Consider the following 20,894-nt stretch of genomic DNA (forward strand, 5'->3'; position numbering starts at 1 on the left):
TACACACCAAAGGCAAAAAGCCTGGCTACCTCCCCCTTAGCACGTGAGGTTCCCACTCCCCTCCCCTCTGTTTCTGCCCAGCTTTGCTTTTCTTGGGGATTTCAAAGCAACAGAGGGTAGTGAGGGGAGGGAAGGAGGGCAGCCTGTGTCCCTGTGTAGGCAACTGCCTGACTAGGCCCTGACTGCTGTAACCAAGACCAGGACCCCAGCCCTTCTGCCCATTAACACCCCCCTCCCCTTGATCTTTCAAAGGCAGCTAATTGCTAGCATATCCCCCCTGGTTCCAGGCCTCTTTCCCTTCTGTTTCTTCATTAAAAGTTTTGTGGAGCTGAAACCCAACCTCCATTTGACTGGGTTTCTGATTAATTTAGTTGGGCTCTCAGAGCTGGCTGTTTGTTGTTTTGTGTTTTAAATGAAAAGCAAGTTTACCCTCAGATTTACGCTTTTCCAAAGAGGCTAGTGTGCCGTTTCTTTCTTTTTTTTTTTTTTTTTTTTTTAATGTTTCAGGTTCTAAGTGAAGTGAGTTGGGGAGGGGTTGGGAGTGGTTGTAACCAAGGTTTAGAACATGATGAGAGAGTTACCTCTGGTCTCCAATCCCCAGCACAGAGCTGGGGCTTGGATAGGGGGCAGGGAGAGAGGATTTCTATTCACCTTTAATATATTTTTACAAAAAGGCAATTTAAAAACAAGCCCACCGCTTCTGTACGTGTCTAAATATATTTTTAGAAGTGGGTAGGATTGTGAATTTCTGATGCAGGGCCTTTTTATAAACAGGTTAGAATAGCATCATACAGACTTCTCTGTTGGGTTTTTTTCCCCTGTTTTTTTCTTATGTTGTGTTACTAATGTAATTTATATATATGTTTTTAGATCCTCCCTTGCCTATAGAGATAAAAGTGATTTATCTTGGCAAAAATTAAAAAAATGAGGGAAAGTAATTATTTTTACAATCTGATCCTAAATGTTAAAGAAGCACCCTATTCTTAAAGGCTGGCCCCATCATTTGCAAATTAATGCACTGCTGAAGATGCAAACTATCTATATAACTGCTCTCAAATTTCATTCAAATTAATCGGAAGTCCTTTTAAATGTCTTTGAGAATTGCTTCAAGTGGCAAAAATCAGAAAATCTACCCATGGGTCACATCAGCTAATTGCTATTTACTTCTCCACTAGTCATTCTTTCAGCCTAGTCTGCAAGTGCACAAAACTGAAACAACTCTCCGGATGACAAATGCCAGTCAAACCAGTTATTTAGCGTCATGTCATTTTAAAGGACCCGTTGGTTTCCTGAATATTTTTTAACAAGTCAGAATGATGATGTAATGGATTGATTCCAGATGTAACTTGTTAAAATTATTCTATCAGTAAGTTGTACCTGCCATATGCTCCCTCCCAGTTGGTATTGGGGAGCCAATAGGGGAATAAGGATAGACTAGTGTGAAGAGAATAGAGGGTGACAGTCAGTGTATGTGTTTGTACAAGCACACTGTTTAGGACAGATACCTGACAATGTGTAAAGCTAAGTGTTGGAAAAAGAAGCATGTTCTACTATTCTTACCAACTAACTTACTCAAGGAAATTCCCTTGGCAGCAAACTGGGGGGAAAGAGGAGAATAAATGTGAGACCATATATAGGAAAATAATGTTTGGTAAAATGTAGGTGCTAATCAAATGTGTGTCACTGTTAGAGAGAGGCTAGTCTGTGGAAATGAAACCACAGGGTAAGATATCAAACTAAGCAAACTTATGTGTTTAACAGGGTATTAAATCTTTCATTAAAGTGGTTTGATGGTGGCTTTCTTTTTCTCGAAATGCAAGAATTAGTGTGCCATTTTCCTCTTGCAATTATTAGTAAGGTTCAGATTAAAGATACATATTTCTTTCCAAGAATCTCTCCAAATTGCCCTAAGCAAGGGATTCTAAATGTATGTTCCAACAGAATATATAGTTTTTAAGATCTTCTAAATAAACATATTCATAAGATGACTACTTAAATTTCAAGTGCAAGTTGGTAAATTGTCTTTAAGAGAAATGTTTAATCAAAGCATTATTTTCTAGACTGGCACTATAAAAAGTTTTACTAAAGGTCAAAACTTCCAGTCCCAAGTAATTATATCGTCAAGAAAAGAAAAAAAAGTAAATGAGCAGACACTAGCTAGGCTTTTAAAAATATATATTTTGAAAGTCTTTATACATATATATGTATAAAAAAATATATTTTTAAAGAGTTGTCCTAGGATTTCTGCTTGGGACGGCAATGTCACACACCCTCAGCTGCTATAAAGCTGGGGTGACCATTTCAGTTTATTATCTTATTATACTTATATCTTATTATTACTTATTATAGGACAGTTGGAGCCCAACTACAGTGGTCTTTACCTTCACTTCGCTTCAGCCACTCACTTCAGAGGCTGTGCTCAGAATACAGAGCTGCTCCACCTCTGAACTCTGAAGCCTGAATATCCCTCTTCCCGACTAGTACCTTTCACTGTCCCCTTTTTTACTCCTCTTACACGTGTTTTTTCCCTTCAACAGGGCTTCCGTTTTCTTCATTTCCAACCAGTCTTTTGTCTCTCTACGCCTTGTCTCTTCTTTTCTTCTAACCTGTGTATACCCTTGATTCCTTTGCATCCCTCTCCTTCGTCACCATTTGCCCAAAAAAGTTCTAACACAGGATCAATATAATCATGACCGTTCTTTTCTCCTACATTCAGTCAGATGAGCACTGAAGGAGAAAAATAATAACTAGCACTTAACAAACACTTTGCTACATGCAGCACCATTCTAAGTGCTTTGCATGTATGAACTCATTTTATCCTCACTAGCCATAGGGAGATTTTTGCCCATTGTACACAGAAGAAAACGGTTTCATAAGGGTTAAGTAACTTGTACAAAGTATTACATCAAATAGAAGACACCGTCGATTGTAGACATCTCATTATCTGATAAAAGCAAAAGAAAAGATTGCAATTCTGATTGTAAGGTGCTTTCATTTGATAGATAAAACCTGATTTCAGTGGTGTTCAATGTGAAAATTTCCATCTAAGAATCCATCAAATATGACACATGAGGGAGATATGGTGCAAGCCCAGGCAGTTTGGAGCTTCATCCATATGCTATTCTGCCCCATAAAAACCAAACAAGCATGCAAAATGGTCTGTTACCAATTCATGGTCTCAAATTTTGCCTGGGCCTTTAGTACTTCCTTTAGTCTCTTTCTCTCCCTTCTCTTATCTCCTCTCTTCTTTCTCTTCTTTTCAAAGATTATTCAAAGCCTTTTCACTCTCCTTAAATTCCTTACTTAATACCTCCTCTCATTCACTTTTTGTGAATGACTACGGACCTTAGTTCATTAAGAAACTGAGACCACTGGTCACCATCTCTCTCAACTCCTGCTCTCCAGCCAACATACCATACACAGATGTATCCATATCCAGAGGGAGCCTTTCTTTCTCCTTGTTCAGAGAGCAAAGCTATCCCTTCTGTGTAATGCTGACTTCCTTATTCCCTTATCCCTGTTGCTTCTATGTCTTCTGAGGTTGTTAGTTATCCTTCTGTCTTGAATTTAAACTCCTCCCTGTCTGTTGGTTTCTCTCCCTCAGCTTGTAAACATGACAAAGACCCAACCTCTAACCTCCTGTTCCAATTCTTCTCCCTCTTCTTTGCTAAACTTCATAGAAAGTGCTTCTCAGGGGCTGTCTGCATTTCCTGGCTTTCCATTTCTGCCTCAGCTCACCATTTCTCCCCCAACACTCAGTCAAAATTGTTCTTAATAAGCAATTTGGTGACGTACTATTTTTTAGAGCCAATGGAAAATTCTTTGTCTTCATTTTATGGACTCCCTTTTCTGAATCTGTGTGCTGTGGTTTATTTCTTCCCCCTGTGAAAATCTTTATCTCAGTGGTTTGCAAGGCACCACATTCTCCTGGTTCCTCTTAACTCTACTTTTTAATCACTTAGATATTGGCATTTCCCAGATTCAATCCTTAGGTTACTATTGTACCCACTTTACATACTTTCCTATGACGTTTTTAACTATTGCCCACAGGTTGACAAAATCCCGAATTTAGACTTCTTTCTTGAGCGCTATGTATGTGTTTATCTTTAGTCCCCCCCTCTTCCTTGACTATTCAGCTTCCCCTTTGGATGTCAGTCATCTCAAGCTTAACGTGTTGAAAGCAAATTCTTTTTTTTATTAGTTTCAGGTGTACAACATGGCGATTCAAAATTTTATCTATTGTAGTCTGTTTGAAGTTATTATAAAATATTGGTTATATTCCCTATGCTGTACAATATATCCTTGTAGAAAAGCATATTCTTGAGTTCCCTTTCCCAAGCCTATTCCTCAAACCATTGCTCCTCTCTCAGCTGATGGTTCCAAGCCTCCATTTGCTTAGCCCCCAAAACTTGAAGTAATCTTGAATTTTTCTCTTTTTCTTGCACAACATATCCAGTCTATCAATAAATCCTGTCCTTTCTACCATCAAAATAGATTCAGAATCTGATCACTTTCACCAACTCTACTGCTACCACCCTTATCTAAGCCACTATTCCATCTCCTCGGGATTATTGCAGTAGCTCCTAACTGGACTCCCTGCCTCTGCCCTTGCTCCCCTCTAGTCTGTGCTCTACTGAGCAACCAGAGTGGATTTCTGACCACCTTTCTGACCCAATACCCAGAAAACACTCTTATTACACCACGTATGTTTCAAGGCAATTATGCTTCCCCTATGCTCTACCTGGAGCCTTCTCTCACATACGTATGCATGACTCACTCTTTCACATTAATAAATCTTTACTTAAATATCTCTTCCTCAGGAAGGACTTCTCAGTATTCCATATAAAATAGCTTTTCCCACATTATCCTTTCCTAGTCCCACTTTACTTTTTCTTGGTGATCCTTTGTTTTTTCTTACCATAACTGACACATTACACATATACTTTACCACAGGCTTCAGAATTATAAACACTCATTATTGACTCGTGACACTATTTGTTTAGTTAATTAACTAGTTGTGTGTTTGTTTTTGATACACAGCTGTAAACTCATCATTTAACACAGAAACTAGAGTCACAAATCATTATACATATATAATTTTTAAATTAAAATATAAATTTTCTTCTCCCACCCCGACTACAGTGTAAGCTCCATGAGTACAGGGACTTTGTTTTATTCCTTCTGTGTGCACAGCATCTAGAATAGTGCCTGACACACAGACACTTGAAAATAAAGTGAGCACTGCATATTTATATACCAATATTTTCAAGGGTAATGTAACTTTCAACATGTCTAAAACCAGAATTAAATCCCCACATCTTTACCTCTGTTCTCCTTTCTCTCTCTGCACTCCTTCCCTTGACTTCCCTTCTTCCTATCACTTGACTTGTTTCCCCAGAAGCACAGGACTGCTTGGAGGCTCCCTCCCTGCCTTTGATCATGCTAACTTCTCTGCCTGAAGGAGACCATTCCCCCACCATGGCTCCAGGAAAACTGTATAACTTTTTCTTCAAGAAGGTCACCAGTCACCTCCTCAAACACACTGTCTCTGCCCCCTCTTTCCCCTTTCCCTTTCTCAGGGTTCTCCCACACCAATCTCTATCCCTTGTGCTCACACACTATGCTTCTGTAATTCTCTTCTCCAAGAGGCTGAGAGCTCCTTGAAGTTCAGGAAGCAAGTTGAAGCCCTCATTTATGATCTTTTCCCACTTCCTCAGAAGATAAATAGAAGCAGACATGAGTATGTTCAGTTCACAGATTGAGAAACTGATTTCAGAGGAAGAGAAAAAGCCCAGAACCCCTAGGAATCCTCTTGAGATCTCTTGCTTTCTACCGCTTGGGTAGAGGGAATGTTCCTCGTGTCTTTGGTAAACCTTGCTATAAGCCTGGGTTCCTCCCTGTGCCCCTCTGGAAGGTAACCATGGATACTGTTGAGCTGGCACAAAAGCCTTCAGTTAGTGGAGGCTACCAGTGGTTTTCAGGATGCTTAGAGGGTTTTGAGGTGAGGGGGCAAAACCTGGAAACCGTGGCAAAGGTAAGACTTTTGCCTCAGGCTCTTGGTCTGGGTGTATTTCAGTTCGGGTGGGCCCTAATTCTCAGCAGAGCCCCGAAAAGGTGACAGGCCTGACTAGGATGTTAACTAGCTTTGAGCTGAGAACCAAAGAGAATCCCAGACGTCTCCTCTTCTTGGAAAGCAGGAACCCCTCTGTGAAATCTTGAGCAGTGGGCTGACGCAAGCAATACGAGCAGCAGCTCGGGCTCCTGGGGTGATCCAAGCCACAGAGCCTGGAGATAATGGGGTCTCCTGTCCCCAGTCAAGGGGAGCTTCCAGTGGTGCCTTGTCCCTACCCACATTCTTGCCTCAAGGGTGTGTTTCTTTTTGGAGCCCAGGACCACAGGCAGGCAGGAGAAATTCACACCCAGGATGTCACTGGAATGCACCTTAATTTCCTTACTGACCGCTGTGAGGGCACCCACGTGCATTCTCCGACCCTAGGAGTCCTGAGTCTTCCCTGCTATCACTTTATTCTCAAACAAGGAACGTCTGGAGCGTAGAGATCTAGGGAGCCCCACTTGCTCCTTGAAGGGCGCGGGACTGGGCCCCAACTTTCCAATTCCTGGCCAGCAGTGTCACGCCTCCCAACCACACAAAGGCTCAGTTCCGCTGGTGGAGGCGGGGTAGGGGTCAGTGTCAATGAGGTGTGTGCGGCTAAGCCTCCTTGTTTTCTGAAAAGAAATCTTCAGGGGAGGGAGGGAAGAGGAGGGTGCAGGAGATGGACTTGGGGGCGAGAGGTGGCGGCCGTTTCTCGGCGTTTTGACGTAGACTTGAAGAGGCGCCGAGCACCCCCGCTGCTTAAGAAGAGGCACCGTAACCCTCAGGACACTGAAGGTGGGGACCGTCGCTTGCTCAGGGAGCAGTGTGAACATTTGAGAGTCCGCCTGCCGATGCAGGGGATGCGTGTTCGTGCCCCGGTCCGGGAAGATCCCACGTGCCGCGGAGCGGCTGGGCCCGTGAGCCATGGCCGCTGAGCCTGCGCGTCCGGAACCTGTGCTCCGCAACGGGAGAGGCCACAACAGTGAGAGGCCCGCCTACTGCAAAAAACAAACAAACAAACAAAAACCTCTTACTTCCATGACTATAACCATAGCTATACTATTTTGGGCTGAAACTGAAATTGTAAGCATTCAGCATCTCAGATACAAGAGATGAGAACAACACCCCCATACTGATTAGGAGCCGAATATTGATTTGTCAGCAGAGTAGCTATTTATTAATAACATCATGGTAGCTCTCTGCAGAGAAATATTATTCCTGAGCCATTATGACCTAAGGTGGAACACAAGAAAGGTGGTAACTGTTCTTGAGTCTCAAAACTACATTTTCAATGCCACGCAGAGGGATAAGATGCTTAAGGCATTTTATCAGGCATTTGGTATTTTGAGAAAGGCGAGTTGAACCTAAGAAATAAAAGGAGCCAATCCAAGTAGAAACTCGTGGTTACAGGTAATCAAGATGGCTCTCTACTTCACTGAGTTCTCAGAAAGTTGTATAACCTCTCCTTTCTTGGTGATGTGTTGCCTGGAGCCACATTTCATTAGTTATGGTTAGAAACAAAGAACTAATTTTTTCTTTATTAAAGTTAAAAAACACTCCGAGAAAGCCTTGTACTCAAATATTTATATGGACCAAACACTCAGATGAAAGGAGCAAAATGTAGACATTCAGTCCATTTTTGCTTTGTTCTCAGGGTCTATACCGACTAGGTAGCTGCCCATATGAAATAAAAAGCCTTTGACTTTTTACAGACAAATGAACTACAGATGAATGTTTGTGGAAGAAAGCCTTTGACTATCAAAGTCTGTAGGATTTCCAGTTAGTTACCCAGAAAGGCAAACAATTCATTATGTCCACAAATCACATATCATTTATGTTAGCAGACTATTACAAATATTTTGTGACATAAATCATCTCTCTGTTTGGGTGACTTTCCTGCAATAATTTGAGAGTTAGCTAAATAGCTTTGCAATTAGTTTGGTTAAAAAGCTTTATATATATTTACTTTTATTATAGTGAAAGAGAAGGATAAGTATTGAATTCCTTGCACAAAAAAAGTGATTGCTATCTAAAACTGAACTTCTTACACAAAAAGTGGTTGACAGGTAAAAATCATGTTGACATCTTGCTTTGGAAACAAGAGATTTTGTTTCTACCATGGAAAAATTAAGCCCTGAAAGCATCCCTAGCGGAATAACCCCAACCCCTCATAATGCTGTTCTTCCTCTTTTATAGATTCTCTGAGGGCCTGAGGACGCATTAACCTTTCCATTCAATGTGAGAGAGACTGTTCTATACAATGTGTTAAATGGGGCTAACCCTTGTTCTGGGAACCATTTCAGAGAAAGGGAGAAGCGTGGTATCAGAAACCTACTGACATCCTGGTTCTGGACACTGGTTGAACTACGGCGATTTAGAAATGAAGTGGGTCATACTTGTAAATATGAGTTTTCAAAAGTGGTGAGAGATAGCGTCTGGGTCTATTAGCAGATGAGCATGACTTTAACATTTCGTTTGCTTGGATTCTCTCCCGTGGTCTAAGGTTTTCTGTCTGAAACATTTGTAACTGGGGAAGGTAAGGTAGGGCTTCAACAGTCTTTACAACCAGCAGGACACTAGAGCGTTTCCAGACCGGCTGGGCATTCAATAAATTGTTTAATGCAAATGCTTCCAGTGTATGGTTTGTTGCTTGATCTTTCTGGTCTTGAACTGGATCGATGCAATGGTTGTATAATAGATCTTTTGGACAGTTCTCTCACTTATGCCTGTTACCTAGTGAGGAAGAGGTATTGAACTGGAAACTCAAGAAATCTGTTCCAAAATCAAATTTCTTTTTCTGCTGGTGATGACCACCTATGTTCGGTATCAAGGGCAGATGTCATGTTTGAGAGCAGAGGGGGTCAATTTTCTGATAGCAGCTCTGGATCAGGCTTACAAGCTGAAAAAAACCACAAACTTCTATATGAGAACTTGTAATCTTCTCACTAAGATTTAATCAATGACTTTGCGGATGTTGCACATTTGTTGGAGTCTAGATATTTTCTTACATGATTATTAATTCAAAGCCATGTGTAAATGGATGCCCCAAGATGTGTGTTAGGTATGAAACTTCATCAAAATATGGGATCCCAAGATAGGATGGATATACCTATACATACATACAAACATAGATATGTGTATATATATTTGAATATGTAATATGCTCTTCTAAATCTATGCCTATAAAAATTATGTATACGTTTAAATTCCCCTAGGATATCACCCTCAGATATGTCAGAAGCATGGGGCCTGTTAAAAGAAATGTACTCTGCTTCAGGAGCTGCTGGTCATGACAGGAGGGGTGGTCACCTCAATTTCTGAAGGTTTTTAAGGAAGGGGTGAGGGGAGGGTTAAAAAGGAGCCTGATTGCAGAGTGGCTGAATGGTGAAGCAGTGTGTGCTCTCCACATATTTTAGTAGGTTTCAGTAGCTTCAGATACGTGTGACTAATGACACTTGAATTTGGTCGATACAAGTCAATTTTATAAGCATAAGGGGCTGCAGTTTTGTTCTAATGAGTACTGATGCAATCTCAAAGCTTGCATGGATTGAAGATCGTAAAAAGTTAGAAGTCATTTGTGCTTTAAAGCAATGATTTTTCCCCTTAGCCTCTATTATAATACATGATTTTATTTCCTTCATTTCACTTTTGCTCTTTTAAATTTTCTTGTTTATTTATTTGTTTACTTAAATATTGTTAGTCTTTTCCAGTAGAATATAAGTTCTAAAGAGCAAAGACTTAGCTTATTATGTTCATTGATGTATATCCCCCATGCCTATAACAGTAAATGTCACAGTTGTGTGTGTGTGTAATATAGAACAAATGAATTGCTTTGGCTTGGGCATCTGTGTCAGTACATTTCAATGTCTTGTTCTTTGCCTGTCTTCATCTGCTGTGTTCCTCATTATTTGGGGATTCATCGTGGTTTAAATCATATCTTGATAATCTCTCATTTCACCCAGTAGAGGACATGCTTTGAAATACCGAGTACTGGGTCATTTCAAGAACCTCCTCTATGCTCAGGAAGATGCAGTGGATGGACCCTCCTATCTCTCTGTCCTGACCTCACTCCAGAGAAGAACAGGGATGAGACTGGTGATAAAAGAGAATAGTGACTGTTGTCATCCTTAGAGGGACTGGATTTCAGGGTAGGGTGTGGTATGCTTGTGATTTCCTTCCTTGTTTTATTAGCACTGATTAAATGACTAGGTGGTCTAATAGAAGACATCCTAAATAACCAAAAACTTCTACTATTTTTGGTGAGTGAATTTTTGCGTCATTTGTTTTCTATACGGAATGAAACCATGAGTTTAAAGGTCTTTTCTAAAATAACTTCCATAGATGATATGGACTTATAAATTTTTTTTACTTGAAATTTAAGTAAACAGAAAGGGATTAAGCGTAATCCTTTTTTCTTTTCTTTCTTTTTTTTTGCGGTACGAGGGCCTCTCACTGCTGTGGCCTCTCCCATTGCGGAGCACACGCTCCGGACGCGCAGGCTCAGCAGCCATGGCTCACGGGCCCAGCAGCTCCGCTGCATGTGGGATCTTCCTGGACCGGGGCACGAACCCGTGTCCCCTTTATCTGAAGGTGAATTCTCAACCACTGCGCCACCAGGAAAGCCCAATCCTTTGTTCTTGATATAATCTATCAGTCCGTTGGCCTTCTGTATGCGAGTATGTATTTATTTATTCAACTACTTATTTATTTAAAATCCTATAAAAATATCTATGAATCTACTACTCAGTGTGATAATTAGAGCATTGACAGTAGTTAACATTACCTGGGAAACTTTTCCATCTTATCCATTGGACTCTTCACTCTTCCCTTCTAATGTAATTACTACCTTGACTCCTATAATAATCATTTCATTGCCATTTGAAAGCATACCTAGTTTTATATTTTTACATATTTCTAATACACATGTTTGGTTTTAGTTATTTTAACTTTATAAAAAGGGTATTGAAATTTTATATATAATCTTAGGAGACTCATTTTTTTCTTCTCCATATTATATGTATAACACCATACATGGTGTTCCAACTAGCTGTACTTCATTTTAACTCCTGTGATAACCAATTGGGTGAACATACTACAGCTTATTTATTTATTTATTCCCTACTTTTTTGGCATTTGCATAGTTTCTGGGTATTTTCCATACGAATGGTATCTCTGTAAACATTCTTATATATATATATTTATTAGTGGACAAGTGAAAGAATTTCTCTGGTGTTTATACTGAGGGGTGTAATTGCTTACTCCTGGGGTATATCAATGTTTAAGTCCTTTCTACAGTGATTGTACCACTTTTAATTCTTAATTTCAATAATTTTCTAAACTCCAGGATTTCAAGGCATTTATTCAATTAATAGATTATTACCACAAATCGTAGAATAATAAATTGGTAAAGCAGAAAAGAATTTTGAGATTATCCATTTGGACCCATTTAATTTGCAGAGAACATTGATATGTAGGAGAGTTGAAATTATTTGCTCAAAGTTCTAGAAAGAAGGGGCTTTCGATCTATCACCAAGTAGATTATGCAGCCATCATCGTATCCTTTTTTTTTTAACATCTTTATTAGAGTATAATTGCTTTACAATGGTGTATCAGTTTCTGCTTTATAACAAAGTGAACCAGTTATACATATACATATGTTCCCATATGTCTTCCCTCTTGCGTCTCCCTCCCTCCCACCCTCCCCATCCCACCCCTCTAGGTGGTCACAAAGCACCGAGCTGGTCTCCCTGTGCTATGCGGTTGCTTCCCACTAACTATCTATTTCACGTTTGGTAGTGCATCATTGTATTCTTACCAGCATTTTCTGTTTCTCAAGTGTGCAATGTTTGGTGAATAATATGAAAACTTCTGTTTTTAAGGTAAAGAAGTTAAGATCTAAGAAAATAAAGATAAATAGCAGTGGAGTTATGCCAATTTAGCGTTAAAGTTGAATTTATTCAATGCACCGTTTTCCATCAGGTCACATTGCCTTATGGGATTGACTTTGGTGATTGCTTCCCCAATAGCCATTCCCAACTCCCTGGACAAAGTACTTTACTGTCTTACACTAGAGCTCTTTCCCTCAGACTGACTTGTATCTATAAATGACCATGTAACATCTTTGTAGTCCACGAATTAAGACTTAGTCCACTGATGAAGGTCATAGAAATGCTTTTACTTTCTTGATTAAAAAATAACAGATGTGTGGGGACTTCCCTGGTGGCACAGTGGTTAAGAATCCGCCTGCCAATACAGGGGACACTGGTTCGAGCCCTGGCCTGGGAAGGTCCCACATGCCGTGGAATTGATAAGCCCGTGTGTGACAACTTCTGAACCTGTGCTCTAGAGCCTGCGAGCCACAACTACTGAGCCTGCGTGCCACAGCTACTGAAGCCTGCATGCCTAGAGCCTGTGCTCCACAACAAGAGAAGCTACTGCAATGAGAGGCCTGTGCACCGCAATGAAGAGTAGCGCCCGCTCGCCGCAACTAGAGAAAGCCCGTGTGCAGCAACAAAGACCCAGCACAGCCTAAATAAATAAATGAATAAACTAACACATAAATTAATTAATAGAAAAATATAACAGATGTGGCTGGGCTGAAACAACCCTTTCACCTACTTCCTGCCTTGAATGTAGATGTAATGTTTGGAGCTGCGGCAACTAACCTGTGAGTCCAAGGAAACGTTAAGGGAATCATAGAAACATGGGCCTGATATCCTTGGGCCACTGAACTAACATCAGCAGCCACATGTTTCCAGGTTTCTTATTAGGTAAGAAAAATAAACCCCTTTTCATTTAAGCTCAAATATATATATATATATATATATATATGTATGTATATATCTGTATATATCTGTATGTACATATATGTATATACATATATACTTAGGTTTTCTTTTACTGGTAGCTTAATGAATTCTTAGTTAATACACCATGTTACAAAAAATGATCTCAAACTAGATTTCGAATGTTTCCCTTTTTCCAACGACTGAACATGAAAATCCGGTCACTGGATGAGCAATGTCTTTTCCCTCAGGGGAAATGATTTTATACTTTTATGCTTAACTTCTACTTTTAGATTATAGTCTTTTAATCAAAAACCCCATTTCAGAGGATGTGTCCATAATCACATCAAAGCAATATTTCCATTCAGCAAAAGCATGATTTAAAAAAAAAGGGGAGGGGACCAAATAAAGAAAAAAAAAGAAAACTCTAAATTGGCTGATGGACATTTTGATTTCTTTTTCCAGACATGAAAAAGAAATTTCATCAGTGCAAAGTTGACTAATGACACTCACTACTCCAGCCTCGGGTTCAAAATGAGACTATTCTCATAAATAAATTCAAGCAATATTAATTAAGAAGTTATATGTGTGTTGGGCTCTAAAGCTGAGAGTAGTCAGACGTGATTCCCTGTCTGAAAGAGCTTGCTGCTGGTTAGGGTAGGAGGGGGATGGGGAGGAGAGACAGATAAGCATACATAACAAATAGAATATAGTAAGCATATAATGGAAGTATGCACAAAATTGTTTAGGAATCTAGAGCAGAGTAGACTAACTCCCCTAGACACACACAAGTCCAGGAAAAGTTTCTCATCCCAGGAGCCCTTCTCATACTGTAAGATGTTTTATGCCTTCAACATATAGGTCTAGGTCCTTATTTGTCCTTTCACAGATGTTTTCTTCTTGGCAGAAGTCCTTAAGTGTCAGTGGACCTCTGGCTTTCTGAGCTGTAAATCCCTCTGCTCCACCTATTATGTTGAAGTAGAGATTATATGTTGTTTTTTGATATATGTTGTTGTTTTCCATCATAACTGAAGCCTTAGGGGAAAAAACTTCCTATTGCTAAAAGCTTAGATCTTGTCATTGTTGCCGTGGTATGTAAAACAAATAGAAAACAAATCACTTGTAGTCTCCTTTGGAAATGAGTAGCCCAAAAGATGGGACAATTCTGAAAAGCCAGTACTTACAGTAGTCACTCTTAAAGTGCTGGGGTTATTGCAAAGACATACACTCGTCTCTTGACAAAGCCACAGGAATCCCTATGGGCTTTGCAACCTACTGGAAAGAATGGGCAAAAGATGAATGTATCTTGAGAAGTACCCTAGAAAGGAACCACCACTAAACGTGTTATCATAACCATAGTATTTTCACTTGTATAAGTAGGAAAAGTATGAATGAACCATTCTTGTATTCCCGAGTAGCTTTCCTTTTCTGCACATTTTAGAATCAATGTCCAATATCATCTGACTACTTACTTCAACTTGTCCTTATGAATTTGATGACACTTAAAGACTGACTAATCCATTTATCCCAATGGGCATTCCAGGCAATTGTCCTTGTTTATTGCCATCTTCAAATGATGGAAAAGCATTAAAAAAAAGGAGAGAGATTGACTACTCTGAATTGCCCATCACCGCCACCGGGCTTCTCCCGGTGATTTTTCGGGCTGTTTTGCTCCAACCGGGCCGCCGGTTCATCTCCTTCCTCGTTGGTTTGCTCGCGGCGATCTCCTGCCGGCCCAGCGACGCCGCCGCTTGCCTGTTCGTCAGGCGGCCGCCGGCCTAGGCCCGAGCCGCGGGCTCCAGTAGGCCCTGAAGGCCGAGCCCGGGGCAGAGCTGTGGAGAAAGCTGTCCTGAAGCACCGCTGGGCGGCCAGGGCCGCGCGACCAGGGCCGCGCGACCCAGCGGGTGGCTCGAGAACAAGGCGAGAAAGGTTCGCCGCGTTGCCATGACGATCCCAGAATTCGGTGCGCGTCGCCGAACCTTCGCTGAGCGAGGCGCTGAGCAGCTCCGGAGCGAGCCCGGCCGCCGGCGCTTTGGCGGGACTGAGCTCCGCGGGCGTGAGGAATCCCTGCGCCTTTGCGGATGAGGAGGTCCCTGTAGGGCTCCGGACCGAATACGTTCTTGTCAGGTTTGGGGCGTGAGGAGGTTCCTGTCAGTTTGAGAGGCGTGAAGAGATTCTCCCTTCGTCCAGAGAGAGTGCGTGCTGCCGCCTCCCGCTCCCTTTGGCGCTGAGAACCTGGCCCACCGCAGGACGCTCCAAGGCCAGGCGAAGATGGCCTCGGGACCGGTGTATTGCCTCTGTCGGCTTCCTTACGATGTCACCCGCTTCATGATCCAGTGTGACATGTGCCAGGACTGGTTTCATGGCAGTTGTGTTGGTGTTGAAGAGGAGAAGGCTGATGACATTGACCTCTACCACTGCCCCAATTGTGAGGTCTTACATGGGCCCTCCATCATGAAAAAACGCTGTGTATCTTCAAAAGGCCATGATACACACAAGGGGAAGCCAGTGAAGACGGGAAGCCCTGCGTTCATTGGAGAGCTTCGGAGTAGGACCTTTGACAGCTCAGATGAAGTGATTCTGAAGCCCACTGGAAGTCAGCTGAGCGTGGAATTCCTGGAAGAGAATAGCTTCAGTGTGCCCATCCTAGTCTTGAAGAAGGATGGATTGGGGATGACGCTGCCCTCACCATCATTCACTGTGAGGGATGTGGAACACTATGTTGGTTCTGACAAAGAGATTGATGTGATTGATGTGACCCGCCAGGCCGACTGCAAGATGAAGCTTGGTGATTTTGTGAAATATTATTATAGCGGGAAGAGGGAGAAAGTCCTCAATGTCATTAGTTTGGAATTCTCTGATACCAGGCTTTCTAACCTTGTGGAGACACCCAAGATTGTTCGGAAGCTCTCATGGGTGGAGAACTTGTGGCCAGAGGAGTGTATCTTTGAGAGGCCCAATGTGCAGAAGTACTGCCTCATGAGCGTGCGGGATAGCTATACCGACTTTCACATTGACTTTGGTGGCAGCTCGGTCTGGTACCATGTGCTCAAGGGTGAGAAGATCTTCTACCTGATCCGCCCAACAAATGCCAACCTGACTCTCTTTGAGTGCTGGAGCAGCTCCTCTAACCAGAATGAGATGTTCTTTGGGGACCAGGTGGACAAGTGCTACAAGTGTTCTGTGAAGCAAGGACAGACACTTTTCATTCCTGCAGGATGGATCCATGCTGTGCTGACCCCCGTGGACTGCCTTGTCTTTGGAGGGAACTTCTTACACAGCCTTAACATTGAAATGCAGCTCAAAGTCTATGAGATTGAGAAGCGGTTGAGCACAGAAGACCTCTTCAAGTTCCCCAACTTTGAGACCATCTGTTGGTATGTGGGAAGGCATATCCTGGACGTGTTTCGAGGTTTGCGAGAAAACAGGAGACACCCTGCCTCCTACCTGGTCCATGGTGGTAAAGCCCTGAACTTGGCCTTTAGAGCCTGGACAAGGAAAGAAGCTCTGCCAGACCACGAGGATGAGATCCCGGAGACAGTGAGGACCGTACGGCTCATTAAAGATCTGGCTAGGGAGATTCGCCTGGTGGAAGATACCTTCCAACAGAACGTTGGGAAGACAAGCAATATCTTTGGGCTGCAGAGGATCTTCCCAGCCGGCTCCATTCCCTTAACCAGGCCAGCCCATTCCACTTCAGTATCCATGTCCAGGCTGTCACTGCCCTCCAAAAGTGGTTCAAAGAAGAAAGGCCTGAAGCCCAAGGAATTCTTCAAGAAGGCAGAGCGAAAGGGCAAGGAGAGCTCAGCCTTGGGGCCTGCTGGCCAATTGAGCTATAATCCCATGGACACATACAGTCATCAGGCACTGAAGACAGGCTGTTCCCAGAAAGCAAAGTTCAACATCACTGGTACCTGCTTGAATGACTCAGATGATGACTCGCCAGACTTGGACCTTGATGGGAATGAGGTCCGGCTGGCCCTGTTGACGTCTAATGGCAGTGCCAAGAGGGTAAAGAGCTTATCCAAGTCTCGGCGAGCCAAGATCGCAAAGAAGGTAGACAAGGCTAGGCTGGTGGCAGAACAGGTGATGGAGGATGAATTTGACTTGGATTCAGATGATGAACTGCAGACTGATGAGAGACTGGGAAAGGAGAAGGCGACTCTGATAATAAGACCAAAATTTCCCCGAAAGTTGCCCCGTGCGAAGCCTTGCTCAGACCCCAACCGAGTTCGTGAACCAGGAGAAGTTGAGTTTGACATTGAGGACTATACAGCAGATGAGGACATGGTAGAAGGGGTCGAAGGCAAGCTTGGAAATGGGAGTGGAGCTGGTGGAACTCTTGATCTGCTCAAGGCCAGCAGGCAGGTGGGGGGACCTGACTATGCTGCCCTCACCGAGGCCCCTGCCTCTCCCAGCACTCAGGAGGCCATCCAGGGCATGCTGTGCATGGCCAACCCGCAGTCCTCATCATCCTCGCCAGCTACCTCCAGCCTGCAGGCCTGGTGGACCGGGGGGCAGGACCGAAGCAGTGGGAGTTCCAGCAGTGGGCTGGGCACAGCATCTAGCAGTCCTGCTTCCCAGCGCATCCCAGGGAAGTGGCCCATCAAGCGGCCATCATACTGGGGAACCGAGAGCAAGGAGGAGGAGGAGAACGCCAGTCTCGATGAACAGGACAGCTTGGGAGCATGCTTCAAGGATGCAGAGTATATTTACCCTTCCCTGGAGTCTGACGATGATGACCCTGCTTTGAAATCTCGACCCAAGAAAAAGAAGAATTCAGATGATGCTCCATGGAGTCCTAAAGCCCGTGTGACCCCAACTCTACCAAAGCAGGACTGTCCTGTGCGTGAGGGCACCCGGGTAGCTTCCATTGAGACAGGCTTGGCTGCAGCAGCTGCAAAGTTGGCCCCGCAGGAGCTACAGAAGGCCCCAAAGAAGAAATATATCAAGAAGAAGCCTTTGTTGAAGGAGGTAGAACAGCCTCGCCCTCAAGAGCCTAATCTCAGGGTGGCAGTACCAGCCCCAACTCTGGCCACTACACCCCAACTTCTCACCTCCTCCTCACCCCTGCCTCCGCCTGAGCCTAAACAAGAGGCCCTCTCAGGAAGTCTTGCTGACCATGAGTGTACTGCTCGTCCCAATGCCTTTGGCATGGCCCAGGCAAACCGCAGCACCACACCCATGGCCCCTGGTGTCTTCTTGGCCCAGCGGCGCCCTTCAGTTGGCTCCCAGAGCAATCAAGCAGGACCAGGAAAGCGTCCCAAAAAGGGTCTGGCTACAGCAAAGCAGAGACTCGGCCGTATCCTGAAAATCCACAGAAATGGCAAAGTGCTTCTGTGATCCCCTTTGTGTCCTGCCCCTCACCCCTTCACCCCCATTGCCTTCTCCGTTGTCAATTCTCAGGGCACTCCTGGATCCTACCTGCCCCGGACAAGGTGCTGAGGCGCATTGTCCTGCTTTCTTGGAACTGACCAAAGGCATGGACTCTCCCACGGGCCCCTTCACCTACTCCCTCAACTCCCTTCCCTGCTTCCACTGGAGCATCCTGCCTTCCTTTTCCATATCTCTGAGTAGCCAGTAAATGGGAGAGGTTTCCAGCTGACTAGAGCCCTCTTTTCTGCTGCCCCAATCCATTTCCCTTTCACCAGCTTTGTCTGCCCTTTACTGTCATCCCCACTTAAAGCTGGAAAGCAGGATGAGGAGAGGCATGAGGAGAGCCTGGGCCCCTCGGTATTTCCCTGGTCATGAAGTGGGAGGCCCAGTGCTGAACACTTTCTGCGGCTCCAGCCCTGTCTCCAGAAGCCTGCCCACCTCTGCCCATTCTCCTGCCTCCTCTTAGCCCAATGGATGTGTCCCACTCAAGACTCGTTCCTGGGAGAAGCCTCTGGCCTCTGCCGCCTCTTGCCAAATGCTTCATGGAAATAAAGAGGAGGGCCCAGAGTCTTCGTACTGCCCCACCGTGGGCCATTTCCAGAGTGGCCTAGAAAGGCCATGGGCTGACTTCATTCATCCTTGGGAAGGAGAGAGATTCCTGTCACTTCTCAAGGTGGGGAGAGGACCAACACCCAAGACTTTGACCGAGACTTTGTAGCCCATTGGAGGAAAGAACTTTTGGGTGGCTACAGATGAAGCCACCTCTCCCAGGGTGAGCTCCAGGGATTTGCCTAGAGTTTGAGGTGCTACAGAACATTCTCCACATAGCTTTGGCTGGGCTCCAGGAGGCAAAGACCATCTCCCAAACGCCTTGAAAGCATCTGCCACTGAAGCAGATAGCCCTTGCTCTACGGCCTGATCCCTTCACCCGTACCACAGAGCACAGCCTGGACCTTCTGGAGAGGATGTGGCAGGACAGCTCACCCCAGGTTCTCCATCAGGAGCCTCCCTGCTTCTCTCCCCACCTTGAGGTCTTGGTCTGAAGAAGACTTCAGAACTCACATCTTCACTCCTGGACCTTTACACTCCCAGATGTCAGGTGGACGCTCAAGCAGAGTGCTGATGTGGGGGGAGCCCGAGCCTAGGAGCGGAGATGCCCACCTGTAAAGGAGCAGATCATCTGAACCTCCCACCCCCTCTTCCCTTTGTGAGTGTTTCTGTTGTCCAGAGAGTGCCCACCCCCTCCCTCCCCCTCCCCCAGCTCCCTCCACCTCCACCTGTCTTGCCTCCCTGGTGACCTGGACTGGATGTAGAACGTCTCCCTCTCTCCATCTCAGCACTGCCCAAGTGGAGGGCTTCATTGTCTTCTACCCCCCACTTTAACTTCACCTCAGTTTTCCCAGTGCTTCTGGGGAACTTAACAGCTACCGTGCAGGCCACAGGGAATATGTGAGGCTTCCCTGGTCGTCTTCGTGTCTCCAGTTTGTCTTTCTTTTCTCCACAGCCCGACATTTACTCTCCTTCCTTGGAATCAGGGGTCCCTTAGCCCCAAATCCTTTTCCTATCTTGGGGGCCCCAGGGGCCGAGCAGTCCTCCATCTATACACACCAAAGGCAAAAAAGCCTTGCTACCTCCCCCTTAGCACGTGAGGTTCCCACTCCCCTCCCCTCTGTTTCTGCCCAGCTTTGCTTTTCTTGGGGATTTCAAAGCAACAGTGGGTATTGAGGGGAGGCAAGGAGGGCAGCCCGTTCCCTGTGTAGGCAACTGCCTGACTAGGCCCTGACTGCTGTAACCAAGACCAGGACCCCAGCCCTTCTGCCCATTAACACCCCCCTCCCCTTGATCTTTCAAAGGCAGCTAATTGCTAGCATATCCCCCCTGGTTCCAGGCCTCTTTCCCTTCTGTTTCTTCATTAAAAGTTTTGTGGAGCTGAAACCCAACCTCCATTTGACTGGGTTTCTGATTAATTTAGTTGGGCTCTCAGAGCTGGCTGTTTGTTGTTTTGTGTTTTAAATGAAAAGCAAGTTTACCCTCAGATTTACGCTTTTCCAAAGAGGCTAGTGTGCCGTTTCTTTCTTTCTTTTTTTTTTTTTTTTTTTAATGTTTCAGGTTCTAAGTGAAGTGAGTTGGGGAGGGGTTGGGAGTGGTTGTAACCAAGGTTTAGAACATGATGAGAGAGTTACCTCTGGTCTCCAATCCCCAGCACAGAGCTGGGGCTTGGATAGGGGGCAGGGAGAGAGGATTTCTATTCACCTTTAATATATTTTTACAAAAAGGCAATTTAAAAACAAGCCCACCGCTTCTGTACATGTCTAAATATATTTTTAGAAGTGGGTAGGATTGTGAATTTCTGATGCAGGGCCTTTTTATAAACAGGTTAGAATAGCATCATACAGACTTCTCTGTTGGGTTTTTTTCCCCTGTTTTTTTCTTATGTTGTGTTACTAATGTAATTTATATATATTTTTTTAGATCCTCCCTTTCCTATAGAGATAAACGTGATTTATCTTGGCAAAAAAAAAATGAGAGAAAGTAATTATTTTTACAATCTGATCCTAAATGTTATAGAAGCACCCTATTCTTAAAGGCTGGCCCCATCATTTGCAAATTAATGCACTGCTGAAGATGCAAACTATCTA

The 20,894-nt window shown here is 44.0% G+C and overlaps 1 pseudogene across 1 annotated transcript; it reads left to right on the forward strand.

The window, feature by feature from the left end:
- The first annotated feature begins 15,023 nt into the window (after positions 1-15,023).
- On the forward strand, positions 15,024-19,486 carry LOC308621863 (histone lysine demethylase PHF8-like; annotated as a pseudogene). The gene is made up of 2 exons: positions 15,024-18,218; positions 19,195-19,486. The product of its transcript is annotated as a histone lysine demethylase PHF8-like (transcript).
- The last annotated feature ends 1,408 nt before the right edge of the window (positions 19,487-20,894 follow it).

Source organism: Mesoplodon bidens, assembly GCF_964165515.1.
Source record: "Mesoplodon bidens genome assembly, chromosome: 8".
Lineage (NCBI taxonomy): Eukaryota > Metazoa > Chordata > Mammalia > Artiodactyla > Ziphiidae > Mesoplodon > Mesoplodon bidens.